The sequence below is a fragment of the Copadichromis virginalis genome, linkage group LG3 (assembly GCF_057382275.1).
Source record: "Copadichromis virginalis isolate Kocher_CV1m ecotype Utaka linkage group LG3, C_Virginalis_male_GT1.1, whole genome shotgun sequence".
NCBI classification, from domain to species: domain Eukaryota; kingdom Metazoa; phylum Chordata; class Actinopteri; order Cichliformes; family Cichlidae; genus Copadichromis; species Copadichromis virginalis.
Genome location: NC_140620.1, coordinates 25,658,015 through 25,668,508, shown reverse-complemented (window position 1 = coordinate 25,668,508; position 10,494 = coordinate 25,658,015). Strand labels below are relative to the sequence as shown.

At 41.3% G+C, this 10,494-nt stretch overlaps 1 protein-coding gene across 1 annotated transcript in view; it reads left to right on the top strand.

Annotated features, from left to right (window-relative positions):
* Nucleotides 1–206: 206 nt before the first annotated feature.
* LOC146713660 (uncharacterized) overlaps nt 207–10,494 on the top strand; it is a 39,681-nt gene continuing 29,393 nt past the window's right edge. The window contains exons 1-2 of the mRNA XM_085449541.1: nt 207–290; nt 2,164–2,368. The gene's annotated coding sequence lies outside the window, so the exon portion shown is untranslated. The remainder of the gene's footprint in view (nt 291–2,163; nt 2,369–10,494) is intronic.

Genomic DNA, 10,494 nt, shown 5'->3' with positions numbered 1-10,494 from the left:
GAAGAAACTGCTGAAACCATGTTGAGTTTGTTTTTGGTTTACACATGATCTGTACTGATCTGATGCAATATGTGATAAAGCTGAATCATCCCTGTGTCTGTAGTGCTCAGTGTTTATCTCATGAAGCAACCAATGAATGCGCAGCAATGAATATTAGAAACTGATTGGACTGGAGTGACTGGTTTTTCAGCGACACATTAATCCTGTTTCCTGCTCGGCTCCAGCGACTCCTTTCACTTTGACAGCGGCAGTTTGGATAATTGTGTCGGAGTCTGGGGTCTTTATCTGTGGTAAGTCTTTTTATTTATTTTTGTTTGTCTTGTTTTTGAGTCAGAGAACGAACAAACAAACCTTATAACAAAAAGCAGGTCAACTTCATAATAAATATCATAATCTAACTCCAACCCTGGTGACTCTGATTCAGTGATAGGACTAGATGTTACAATCTCTGATAATGCATAGCTTTAAATGGAGAAAATCTTAAGGGAGGACTGTTACAAGGAAAGGCAGCCCAGAAACTTTACCAGCGGGACACATCGTTGTGTGCCACGACTTCACAGGGTGTTTCGATCTTTTACCCAAGACCAGCCCATTTCTTTCCTTCCTTGGTTAGGTTTTGGTATTAGCCAATAAAATCTCAAATATACAGGACCAATTTAATAATGGAACATTGTATTTGATGCTTCTTTAGAAAGAAACAAGTGTAAACCAATTCTTTTGTATGCTATTGTTTAGTTGTGTATGAACTGAACAGTGTTCCTGGTGAGTATTTAAAGGATCACCACCAACTTTGCCAGAGTCTTTGCACTTTTCTTTAATATATTTAGCAAATAGAGACAACCACAGAGCTGACTGCAGCAGCATCTTTGTTTTTTCTTTCGAACTCAGGAGCCCAGCTGTCTGATATGGCTGAAGATGAAGCACGTTTGCTAAAATTATGAAACATAATTCCAGGATTAAACTGAGTAGTCACGTGCCTGTGTTGAACTGTGACAATCATCAGTGAGCTTTTCAGCTGTTTGGGGCAGGGTCAGTTTCCTCCCCTGACTTTGAAAAGATCCTGGTTTTTGACCCAGTTGACTTTTAAGCTGTAAGGTTTTATTTCTACACTGTTAATGAAAGCTAGAGAGCTTGTTCTGCTTTCAAAGGAAAATGTTGTAGCAGCTCAAGGGGTGAGAGAACTATCCCAAAGACTCACTGTTCACACAAATATAAATGTGCAGACTTACAGTATTATAACACTTATTCCGGTAACGTTGTTCATTTTTAATGTGACTGTAGCTGTTTTTCTGGTATGAGACTGCTCTGCCAGTTAATGAGCTCTGGTAAGCACTGGTTGAATTCCTTACAGCATGGTGTATCAGCTTTAATTAGTTGTGGAAATATGATAGTCAGACAGTACAATTTCAGGAATTTGACTCTAGTCAGTCACTCGAACCACAGAGCAACAACTGTTTAGTACACTATCATTAAGTACATTAAGTGGAATGTATTTATCCCTCCACTGATAAGAATCAAGTTCATCCAGCAGACTCTCACTCCTTCATTTATGTTCAGGACAGGACTATTAATCTGGCAAACCAGGCATTTACCTGATGGGTCAATATAATCTTTTCATAATTGAAATAATCATACAGGCTACAGTTGGCTTAAAGGGTGAGTGACAATCAGCCCTACAAGTACTGCCATCAACCCACTGGTTCATGTTTATTACTCCCCTGCTGTCCCCATGTTCTTGTGCACCTTGTTGGAAGAACTGGTTGGTATATATAGACACACAAAAGCAAAAACAGGATGGAGCTGAAAAAAATAAATAAATACAATTAAATGTTCAAGTTAACTGACGCTTAAGCAGCTGCACCATCAATATTAATTCGAACAACAGCACTGAAACATTCAGAGCATGTGTGCCACAGAAGAGCTGTGTGTGGTGTGCTGGGCAGGAAAAGGCAGCTGGAAGCCTGTAAAAACAAAAAGTGCAGAGAAACACCGTAAACAAACATACACTGTTTCACAGCATCTGTGGGCGTGGGGTCTTTTTGTGTCAGAGCAAAAAAAAGGAAAGAAAAAAATTCATTTTTGGGAAATGGCTTAAATATAAATGGGATCAACACTGAAACAACTCCATTGGGACTGAACCTATTTTTTCTGTTATTGCTACAGAGTGGAGAAACTCACTGATCAACAGTACAGGATTTGCAGTCTGGAGATGTTGCTCAGAGGGACGAAGAAACGCATGAAGAAACGCACCACAAAGAAGCTCTGAACGTGAAATCCTTGAAGAGATTTTCTCTTATCTTTGTTTGCACTTGAAAGTTTTTCAAGAAGCAGCACTCTTTTCCAGTGGTCACTGAAATATTTCTTTGAGGTAAGATTTCTTTAATGTTGTTAAAGGATCAGAAACATTGACATTTAGAATAAAACACATGATGTTATATTAGACTGCTGGGCTGCTTCCTGTGAGATGCAGAGAGTAACAGGAAGCTTGTTTTGCTTGTTGATTTTCAGAGTAATGAGTGATGGCTCTTCAGGAGATCAGTGTGATCTTCACACACAGACCCTCGGCCTTCTCTGCTGCTGTGCTGCTTCTAACACTCGTCCTCTGCAGAGGTGAGTATACAGATGTTTAGCAGAGTCACACTTTATACAAATGATTAAGCTCAGAATCTGAATCATGAAAAACTCAAAGAATATGAATTAAAAACAAAACACTGCGTAACAGACCCAGGACCCTGACACCTTTAGGATTGTAGGTCTGTGTAGTAACCTGTGGTTATTTTTAAATCTCATTCTTTTTGCCTGAAATTAGATTTTCAAAAAAACAAACAAACCATAAAACACACCAATGAAAATATGTTAAACATTTTTACAAATTACAATCAGGATGAGAAATGAGGCAAAAACAAAAAAGGAAAAGAAAAGCACAAACAGTAACAAGGATTAAAAACAGCATTAGACAAATATCGGAGTCAATGTTTAAGAAGAGTGAGCCAGTTTAAACAGATGTGTTATAAGTTCAAGTATACAGTGGGATAAAATATTGTCCTCCTGCATCGAAGGTGCAAACTGTAAAAATAAAATGAAAGATTTAAATATATGACTATACAGAAATAAGAGGAACTAGGAATGAATACAACAGTATGGTACCTTAATAGAAATAGAATAAGAAATAGAAAGAATCAGGATGAGCTTAAATACACAGAGTCAAACAGTACAATACAGAATAGTGCAAGTATTGGATATGAGAGGAGAGTTTTATGTATCGTGTTGTGTAGTCCAAGAAGTGTGTAGAGAAGAGACTCCAGTGTGGAGGAGGGCAGCATGGTGTTCAGGAGATGGACTGTTTGGGGGGAAAAGCTAATTCACAATGTCGACAACCGGCTCCTGATACTGCAGAGTCGTCTTCTGGATGAAAGGGGAGTAAACAGTTGGTGGGAGGGGGGACGCGGGTCAGCTATGATGCTAGTGCCTTTACGAATGCAGCTTGAGGTGTAAATATCCTGTAGACTGGGTAGAGAGCAGCTGTTACTGAGTACAGTAACAGCCTAGAGATGATATGATGGTAAAAGTATCCATGGAGACCAACACTGGTTGATGTAGAAGACTGTAAACATGATCATTTCTGCTTTAAGTTGGACTTTTTAACACAAGAGTCTTTGTGGCTTATGCTGGGCAGACACTGTGCGATTTTTTCAGTCGCGCGATTCAGCTCCTGCTCAAACTGCACGATTGACTCACAGGGGTCAGAAGTTGGTAGGTCACGATGCAGGTCTCACACTATACGACCCGATGCTCTGATGCGACCTGAGTGCTCACACTGTGCCTCCATAAAGTCCAAAATGAAGGTTATAACAGAAATTCTGTCGCTCGCTCTCTCTGTCTGTCTTTCACTCACACAGACACACCACCACCATCAACTTTGCTAAACTGCTAATGAAAAACATTGATCAGGCAGCTGTGATTGAGCAGCAATGTAGATCCAACTATTTTCACGGTTGTTGTGGTCGTGATAATTTTGTGATGCCACATCGAAAAGGCTCGGATGAGCTTTCCAAAGTTCTACTAGTTGTACCTCCATCGTGTCACACAGCGGAAATTTGTGTTTTTATGTTTTATCAATCTGTGTATTGGTACATAGTGTTGATTTTATTTGCATGATTTTATTGGGATATTTATATTGCATGTTTGTTTATTGATATTTATACTGCATGGTTTTATCCTCATATTTATATTTGTGTTAATGTTATACCATGTTCCTTTAACCCACTGTGGACTAAACAGACAATTGTAGGCACCTGTGAGGTGGGGGCGTTCCCCAAGGTGGCCTATCAGCCGCCAGGTTGACCTGTTAAAGGGGATGGTGAGCGCAGAGACAAAAGAAGAAAGAAGCGATGCACGAAGGGTGAGCAGGAGAAAAAGGAACGCGTGCAAGCCCGCACGTGTGTGGAACGAACTACTGCCTGACTGTGGGGCACCGCGAGTCGTTCGGCGATCTAGTCCTAACGGCAGGAACGGCAACAGTGGGTGGCAATGGCCGCAATGCACAACAGGGCAGGGATGCCCTTCTGCCTGCATCTGACGGTGAGACGAGGGAGGCCGTGTACAGGTGTGGAGTGGGGCGGGACTGTGCGGCGACGCACTGTCTGGAGGAGACAGGTCTGCGATAGGAGCCTCCTCCCTGGTCTGTTGCTGGCAAGTTTCCCCATCCCGGAAGAGAAGTTCCTCTCCTGTCTCTTTCAGATAAGGACCATTCGCCCATTTGTGGCTGGATTGTGGGATTAAGGGACTGTGGGAGGGTAATTTTAGCATATGGAAAACATGTTTTAGCCTTGTTTTAATAGTGTATAGTTATTTCTGCCGGCAGGGTTTTTAGCGGATTGCAACACTATTTTTATTGTATATGGGGAATTGTATCTTGTATTCTGTGACTCTGGCTGTGTTTTTTTTTTTTTTTTTTTTTTAATTTTATTTTTATGGAAAATAAATGGTGTGTTTGAAGCCAGCTAAGTTTCTGTGCCCTGAGCGCTGACCCACCCACTCCCCTTTTTGGCTTGTATGTATACCAGACGTGGTGGTGGTGGTGGTGGTGAAGATTTAGGTCCACCAGTCTTAGCGGCTACAATCGCTTGTGTCCAGATCACACGCTGCACTGCCGTGCTGCTCCGCCTTTTTCCCTGACATTTGTGTTTGCGCGTGCGCAGTGTGACAAACTGCGGTGACACCCTCACGATGGTCGCGAGGATATCAAACAGGTTGGAAATCCTCACGACCAAGCGATTGATGATCGGGAGCTGGTCGTGAGGTGTTAATCGCGTCTCGTTACCCCACGTATACTACACGATGCACGACGCACGATAAAGGCCAAAATCGGGCAGATCGCCAAGACGGTCGCACGACTCAAAAATCGGCTCAAAATGGGCCAAAAATCGCACAGTGTAAGCCCAGCATTACACACACGTGAGGCTAATTCTTCATGGAGCTGCTGGTCCAGGTAACATCCCTGAAGGAGGCCTCTGAGTCTGAGTCGACCACAGAAATCCACAGTGTCCAACCTCAGTGACACTGTTACTGAGCAGCTTCATCAGGACGTGATGAAACCAACACTGAAGAGCTACAAACTGTTCCTCTGATCACAACACTTTTTTTTTTTTAGTGTCTTCATGTTTTCATGTTTCAGTTTTGTAAATTTCCACGTGGTAAAACAAAACTATGTACAGAGCCAAGAGCAGCTTAATTCACTGATATAACATTACATCCGTTTTTAAGTTAATACAAAATATTATTAAAACATATATTATGTTTTGTTTTGTTTCATTTTAGAATCAAAGCCTGAGAAGACAGAAACAATTCAGCAACCTGGAAATGTTCAGACGCCGGATCAGAGTGAAGATACCAAAGAAGCAGGTAAAAATATATATAGAACAGAAACACAAAACCAGTTTTCTAGTCTTGGATTCCTTTTAGTCCAAGACTAAAAGGAATCCAAGACTATGCTCGTTCTATAGAAGTGAAACTGAGTCTGTGTAGTGTTGGCTTAATGAAAGGTAATGGTAGGTAGGAAATGAAACATCAGGCTAACAATACAAACAGTTTTCATCTTAGATCTACTTTGAAAATCTGGAAAACAAAGTAAAATCCTCCCATAAACCTGCAGCTCTTTCAGGTAAACATACTGAGGTTCTGCTTCAAAATGTCAAATATCAGTTTTATCCAGTTCTGGGTTTCGGGGGCTCGAGTCTTTCCTGGTTAACATTGGGCAAAAGGCCCGATGTAACCTGGAGGTCACCAGACTGTAAGTGGAGATAAATGAAATTCTCTGTGCATCAGAAACATGTAAATAAAGTCTGGTGCTCACCTCTCACAGTAACACTAGTTATTTAATGGTTAATTCCATTTCCTGTCTTTAAAATGTGCTCGTTTATATCATTAACACTAAATTGTGTTTGTACTGTTTTTGTACCTTAGGAATTTCTTTCTCAGGCCGGCTAGCAATCGTCTGGGCTGTATTCATCTGTATCTCTCTGATCTCATGGGGATTTATGCTTTATCAGAATTGCAAAGAACCCGTAAGTCTGTCAGAAAAACAGGATTTTCTTTTAAGTGTTGTAAATATAAAATAATGAAAACAAATTTTTATGGTTTGTGTCAGAATATCATTTGCTCTGTCACAGTTTAAAGCAGCTTAAAGTTTCTTAAACTTGTCGTGTTCAGTATAACTCAGTGAATCTTTGAATTGTCTTTCATTTTTAAACAGACCGCCTCAAGCAAAACCAGGAAGTTAATGAGGAAGAAGCTCTCAGCAGGTGAAACTTCTAGCTCAGACTCATGACGACAACAACAGCTGGAAGTTGCAGATCTCAGACTGTGAATCGAAACTCTTTATAACACATCATGGCAATAAACCAGATTTGAAGTCTTCAGTTTGATGATGTTCAGTAAGTTGGCGTCGAGAACAAACAGAGGGGGAAAACACCCAACATAAAAAAGAGAGAAAAGATTTGAATTCAGGGCTTCTGTCCAATATTGATATCCTTCAACTCATTTGAAATATAAATATCATGAGCTGTTAAAAAACCCAGAATGATTTGAATTAAAGTTAAAGGCAAGTAGAAAACAATATTAACGGGATGGGGCTTCATGTTTTGTTTAATAAAGTCTTGTTATCATTTTCATTCACAGTAAAATGGTTTCTGTACTTTTGTTTTCACGCGTCTGCTAAAAAAGCCCCCAAAAGTACACACACACACACACACACACACAAACACACACACACACACATATAGGCCTTATATAGAACAGCTGGCAACTCAGTGGCAGGGGAACAATATGAGAACAGCACCACCAAGGCTGAAGACGGAGCAATACATGAAGAGCATATAGTAGAAGGACACAACCCATAACGGCAGTGCTCAGTGGCTAGTTGATCTGACTGCAGACCACAGCGACCTCCCTGAACAGGGTCCAGTAACCATCATAATGGCAGACATCCAAGAAAGGATCTCCAGTATGAAGAGTTGGACAGCACCAGTCCCCGACATGGTTCATGCCTACTGACTGAAGATCCTGACTGCACTCCATGAGCATCTGGCAGCACAAATGAACCAGCTCCTAGTTAAAGAAAGACACATAGAATGGTTAACCGAAGGCCGGACAGTCCTGATCCGGGGTCCTGGGGGTCCCGGGGTCCTTGAGGATCCAACTACCATCCAACTACCGACCAATAACCTGCCTCAGCACCACGTGGAAGCTCCTGTCAGGCATCATATTGGCTAAGATGAACAGACATATGGGTCAATACATGAGTGGGGCACAGAAAGGGATTGGCAAGAATACCAGTGCAAAACACCAGCAAGACCAGACTGACCAACCTGTGCTCTGCCTGGACTACAAGAAGGCCAATGACCCACGCATGGATCCTGGAATGGACCTGTACAAGATTAACAGGAGCCTTCATCAGGAACTCAATGGGGATGTGGCGTACAACACTAGTAGCCAACTTCAAATCCATAGCACAAGTCACCATCAAGTGCGGAATCTACCAAGCAGATGCTCTGTCCCCACTGCTGTTCTGCATAGGCCTGAATCCCCTCAGTGAGATCAGTGATAAGACTGGCTACGGAAACCGACTATGGAATGGAGCAGTTGTCAGCCATGTTATTGCTCCCCCAAGGGTGATGGAGAATGACTGAGCTAAGATCCTGTGGGACTTCCAGATACAGACGGACAAAATAGTGGTCGCTAACCAACCAGACATAGTGGTGGTAGACAAACAGAAAAAGACGGCCGTAGTGATTGATGTAGCGGTTCTGAATGACAGCAACATCAGGAAGAAGGAACATGAGAAGCTCGAGAAATACCAAGGGCTCAGAAGAGCTCGAGAAGCTGTTTTAATAAGAAGATGTCGAAAAGACGCTCCTCTGGTAGAGGACCCGAATTTGAAGGATGCCTGCAGGGGCGAGCGTGGAATTTAGTTCAACTTTCAGTGAGGAAAAGAGTGAGGCAAATTTAAACTAATTATTGTACTGTTGCCTTTTTATAAAGACCTCTTACTGTACAATATAAAGCTCCTTGAGGCCACTGCTGTTGTGATTTGGTGCTACATAAATAAATTGAATTGAATTGAATTGAATTGAATTGAATTAATGTCTGTGGAAAGCTCTGCCCGGTGTTTAAAGCTGGAACTACTCCTGCACCAGCACTTATGTCATCCTGTCTATCTACACTCACATTTATGAACTTTCAGAGGTCAGAATCACTGCTGGTCACAACTGATGATCCAAAACTGAGCTACAGGTTGGTTTATATTGCTTGTTGTGCACTACAGTGTTACAGTGTTGCTGCCTGTCATGCATTTGTTTTATTCACTATTTTAAGACTGTGCATTTTTTAATATACCTGTATGTTTGCTTTTTATCTTCGAATTAATATGTGTTTGGTTTCCATGCTTAGTGTGTGTGTTTTTTTTTTCTTTCTTTCTTTAACACAGTGAACAAAAAAAGTCAGTTCTTCAACGTCATAAACAAAAGCATGAAGTGTTGCATCACATTACAGCTGACTCTGTGCATCAAATGCATCAAAAAGTTTGAAATTACTTTTAAAGCAGCAAAAACATTTTTTAAAAAGACCTGGCTCAATGAAATAAATATTAGTTTTCAGATTTTTCTCACCTCTGGTTAAACATGAAGCTCTCGTGTTCTGGAGACTCTGCTTTGGTTCATTATTGCGACTCAAGGATCACAGCTAACAAACTCTAATATCATAATGGAAACTTTTTTTCTTTATTCTCATTTTTATTGTTTGTAGGAAATCACACTTAATTATTGACATATTAGTTTTGTTGCTCTAATTTAGTACATTTACTGTTGTGACATATTACAATGCACATTACATTCAGGCTAAATTTACATCACATGGGCTTAACTGTGAACACATTTTTGATTATTGCTTTTTAGTCCATGGGAATTATGACCACTTGCTCCCAAATTCTCATCTGGGCTAAATATGCATAAGCAAAGTCATGAAACATGTCTGTGTGTAAAGGCAGCACAATTTGAAACACATATAAACACATATAAAATAAATTTTACCGTTTTTTTACCGTTTGATACAGTGCTTTCAGTTCGGTACGCATATGTATCAAATAATACAAAATTTTTAATTTGTTTTATCAACTTTTCTTCTGACGATGCTGTCTGTGTCAAGAGCTCAGTGTATCTGCATTCGACTACTCCGCATAGGCTGCACTGTCGAGCGCAGATCCACTTACCCTGGCTGATTGGGACCCACACCCATTTTCACACCTTGGCTCAGGCGATTAGAGGATCATCAGGGGGTCCTTTTGTCCCTCTGTGTGGGGATACTCCCACTAGGTTTAAATCTGGGACTCCCCACCATTTGACCTTAGAACTGAAGAAGCTTCTTGGATGAGAGGCGAAACGTCTTCAAGCAACTTAAAGAAGTCCAGACGCTTTTCTTTGAAAGCTCCTTTGACTACGATGACCTGGATGACTCAGAACCTACACAGACATGTCCACTGAGTGCAGCGCAAGCTAGTGAGACAGAAGCTAAGCTCATTGCAACATGGCAACTGCCTCAACGCTACCCGGAATTTAACCTCCCCCTCCCTCATTCGGATCTGGCGTTTGGAGCTATTTTGGTTTTCATGTGAAGTATGACCCTGATGGACAAAAGTAAAACAGTATGTCGGATGTGCCATGCAGTGCTCAATTACATTGGTGGGGAGTAGTGTGTTAGCACAGTTAGCTTGCTAACGTGTTGACGCCATCCAGCCCCACACACGGAGCGATATGCGGTAACTTTCTAATGGCGATTTGCCGCGTTATGGCGTTAAAGTCATTTTAACGAGATTAACGCTGACAGCACTAGTGGGAACACAATAAATATGACTGCACATTTACGCCGACATCATCTTAGTGCAAAGACAAGTGGAAGCAGACAAAAACAACAAGCATGCATGCTACAAACTTTACCCGA